The following is a 4497-nucleotide window of genomic DNA, read 5'->3' as shown; positions in this document are numbered from 1 at the left end:
AGGAACACTAAGAGAATAATTGCAAGAATCTTTGAAAATCCAAAGAGAAAATAGGTGTGGTCACCAACATCCTAATTTGTAAAAGGAATTTTTTCAAATGGTTTCTTTCCTTCCTGATACATTTGAAATGTTCTTGGTTCTTTTTTTATTGTATGCAGACACATGCTGTGTAGTTTTAATCTATTCCGTTAACTAATAAAAAAAGAAAAAAGGTTTACATCATTACATGATTCAGTTGCTTATACAGAATATTAGACTTGGAAGAGAATTTGAAAGTCAACCAGCATGATAGAGCATGAGAGAGTCCCTTTTAGATATCATCACCGATTGATCTTACAACCATTGTTTAACCTTGGTAGCCTGTTTTCATCTGAAAAGCTCTTATGATTAGGAAGTTCATCCTTACGTTGAAGTAAAATATACCTTTCTACAATTTCTACCTATTGTTATGAAAGTCAAAGTATACTTAAGATTGTGACTATTTTGTTCTTATCTTGCTAGTAACTTTTTATTTACAGGTCTTTACCTAGTCATTGTGAAAATTCTAGCATTCTCATTCTATCCAACTACATTCTGCATTGTACTTCAATTTGTATTTCCATAGAAGCAAGTCCCACAAATAAGGTTTTAATTCCCCAACGGCATAACCTTAAACATTGTCTCAGAAGACTTCAAAGTTATTTCAGAAGTTTTTTCTAAAACACTCACGTGAACTCAGATTGTGGAAAATGAGTTATAGCTCCTTTGAAGTGTTTTTTTTTTAATTCTTCCAAATATAAATGCTAAAACTAAAATGTCAAAGTAAGCAATAGTTAATACTAAGGTAAATGTTAAACACATGCATATAGTTCTTTGCAAAGAACGTCTGAGAATGTAAAACCAAGAGTTATTTCATTATAGGCAAATCTACTTGAAAAGTTATATTAAATTGCTTTGCATGACCTATTGTGTGGCATTTTCCCTTTTTTTAATTTACAAAAATTTATTTCTAGGGAACATGGCCAGTAGTGATTATGGTTCAAATTTGGAAGGAACATCTTCATCTTGTTCCTGGTGATTTTCTACAAACATGGTCTTGTACTCGTCTTTGCCTATTTTCTCATTTTGTTTCTTCCTTGGAGAAGTAAAGTAACTAACTAGATTTGTAGATATAGAAAGAATAACCAGACAATCCTGCTGAATTCTGCCCTCCTTTTTCCTGTAGGTAGGGAGCTTGTTCAATGAGATCATTGTTGTTTTTCTGCTTTCCGTACAGTTGGCCTTGCTGAGGCTGCCCCAAGTCCTATAGGACCACGCCTGGCCAGTGGGACCTACAATGGCGAATGAGATGCCCTAGTTCTGGGCACACCTAGTTGGCTTATTTCATTCTTTCACTCAATTATTTTATCATCTTGGCCCCCACCAGTCACTGGCTTGAAACTCAGTCATGAAAGAGATGTGCTATTTCATGTGCTATATTTCTCGTCTCTAGGGAATCTCAAAAGTGGGAAATCATGGAGAACTTTCAATTATGTAAACTTGGGTTATAAATATGGAAACTGAGGGGAAAACCAACAGAATGGGGACCCTACTTCCAATTACATAAAAATGGTTATTGACAAATGTCATGAAACCCAAAGCCACAAATGCCACTTTATAGATCACTCTTATGCATCTTTGCAATAAATCAATGATGTAGACAGACCAAATGTAATTTTATCCAGCTTTTACAAGATCAAGTTTTTAAAAAGTACTTTTATTATAATCATAAGGAAAAATAAAAAATAACATTAATAAATAAACTAATTGCTATTAGTAATTCCTATACCAGATTACACATCTTCAGCATTTGATAATAATTTTACAAGAGATGTTACAGAACGTTGTGTTAGTTTCCAACCCCAAACCATTTTCTTTTTCACATAGCTAGGCAAGTTGGACCGAACTGTACTACTGCAGATTCTTGATCATATTTCTGGGTAGCTAAAAACAAGAACAGTTGGAGCAAAAATTATACAAATTATATGTGACAACTGACCTCCTATGACAGTTCTTTTCTGTTGTCAATATTAATGGCATTTTATAAGTCAAGTTCTAGGCAATCTGCAGCAAGAAATTCCATCTCATCAAAAACTGATCCCAGGGGTCGGCTGCGAAACGCAACGAGGACTGGCAGGCCTCCCTTGACTGCATCCTGGCGTTCCAGTCGCATCTGGTTCCGCCTTAGTCCTCTCCCAGTCGAGCATGTTCTTCAGGGCCCAGGTGAGGCGAGTTCTGCGGCGGTGCCCTGAAAGCAGCGGTTCGAAATCTCCAGGTTCCTGCCCTTTTTTGTCCTGGGAGGAACGATGGAGTGGATCATGATCAAAGTGCGCGTGGGCCAGGAGACCGTCTATGATGTCTACCGAAGAAAAGCCTCAGAAAGACAGTATCAGAGAAGGCTGGAAGATGCATCAGAAACTGAACGTCAGCTTAAAAAAAAAAAAAAAAAAAAAAACTGATCCCATTCACAACATCCTCATTTTTGTCTTGAAAATAAACAGCCTTCTCCACTTTCATTCACATTGTTTTGTGCAAGATGAGGTTATTTGAACCTTACTGTCTTCCTGCACATCAGCACTTCTGAAAGGAAAGATTTCTTTGAATTTTGCTGAAGTGATAGTTGAGAAAACTTAAAAATGAATCACAAAACTGACACATTATTTGGGAAAATAGCAAAAAGGATACAGCATCTCAAATCAAAGGGGATTGAAAATTTAAAATCAGTTGTTGAGTCAGGCATAGTGTCTCAAGCCTGTAATACTAGCTACTCGAGGGATGAGATCAGGAAGTTTGTGGTTCAAAGCTAGTCTAGTCCAGCAAAATGTTCACAAAAACACATCTCAACCAATGGCTGGGCACTGCGGCATACACTTGTCATCTCAACTATGCAGGGAATCACAAATAGAAGGATAGCAGTCTGGGCCAACTCCGGCATAAAGTGAGACCCTACCACACAAAAGTAACACACACACACACACACACACACACACACACAAAGCGCTGCTAGAGTGGTTCAAGTGTAGAGCAAATGCCTGGAAAGCACAAGGCTCTGAGTTCAATGCCCAGTACCTATATATAAATAAGTAAATAAATAAATTTTAAAAATCAATGGTTGAGTAAATCCTTCCATGTGACTGGGAGATGACTTACCCCAGGAATGTCACCTCTGGTTTGCCAACACTTCATCATTATGATCTCTGTCACAACTACTCAACTGTGCCATCCAAGTACAAAAGCAGCCATAAACAATGCATTCAAAATAGACTTGGGCAAGCATGATGGCACACTTCTGCAATCTCTTCACTTAGGGGCTGGTGGAGTTTCTTCCTTAATCAGGTTTTTGTTTGTTTGTTTGTTTGTGTGTTTTTTTGGTCACTGTGAAAAAATACAGGAGCAAAACAACTTAAAAGAAGAAAGATGTTTTTTGACTCATGGTTTCAGTTCATCATGGTAGGCAGGGCATGGCAGAGCAGAGTAAGTCACATCATGGTGACCAGGAAACAGAGAGAGAGAAAGAAAGAGAGAGACTATACTGGCTCTCTCATTTTTCCCATTTTATTCCACCCAGTCTTGCAACCTATGGGATGATATTGCCAATATTTGGGGGAGGTTCTCCCCTTATTTAATCCTGTCTAGAAATGCCCTCAGACACATTCAGAGGTGTGCTTTATTAATATTTTAGGTGCTTCTCAATCCAATCAAATTGACAATCAGGATTAACCAGGACAAAACCACCCCTTGTCAATTTGACCCCCAAACACATCCACTTAAACCTCTGGTCCCTAAAAGGCTGATGTCTACCTCATAATGCAAAATAAGTTCAATCTATTTCCAAGAGTCCTCATAGTCTTAACAGTTTCAACATTATTCAAAAGTTCAAGTCCAGAGTCTCATCTGAAACTCAAGAGAAAATCTTATCTGTAAGCCCCTGTTAAAAAAAAAAAAGTTACATATTCTTAATATGCAGTGGCACAGAGTAAACATTCCTATTGCAAAGGATGAATAGGAGAATAGCAAGAAAGGATGTGATCAAAGCAAGACCAAACCAGTAAGGCAAACACTAAATCCTGTAGCTCCATGTCCAGCACCACGGGCACATGGTGTCACGATGTGAGCTCCACAGGACTTGGGCAACTGCACCCTTTCGGTCTTGCTATTTGCAGCCCACAGGTCCTCCCTCCTGGACTGCATCTTCCCACTGTCTTCAGCTTTCCTTGGCAGACGTGCCATGTTCTTCCCTGTCCAACATACTAAGACTTAGGCTTTATCTTCACAGCTTCATGCATTGCCCTCTCAGGAGCTTCCTGCAGGTACTCTGACTCTGTCATACATTGCCTGACCTTTCAGGTTTTCTTTTGACATCTGGGTGGAAACTTTCATGACCCTAAAACTCTTACATTCTGCATGCCTGCAAAGCCATCATCATAGGAATGATGTCAGGATCTGCCACAGCTTGAGGAGAACCTGGGGAAGGAGGAG

At 38.7% G+C, this 4497-nt stretch overlaps 1 pseudogene; it reads left to right on the top strand.

The window, feature by feature from the left end:
- Nucleotides 1-2223: 2223 nt before the first annotated feature.
- LOC141422712 (ubiquinol-cytochrome c reductase complex assembly factor 5 pseudogene) lies at nucleotides 2224-3738 on the top strand (annotated as a pseudogene).
- The last annotated feature ends 759 nt before the right edge of the window (nucleotides 3739-4497 follow it).

Source organism: Castor canadensis, chromosome 4 (assembly GCF_047511655.1).
Source record: "Castor canadensis chromosome 4, mCasCan1.hap1v2, whole genome shotgun sequence".
Classification (NCBI taxonomy): Eukaryota; Metazoa; Chordata; class Mammalia; order Rodentia; family Castoridae; genus Castor; species Castor canadensis.
This window is presented reverse-complemented; position numbering and strand designations above follow the sequence as displayed.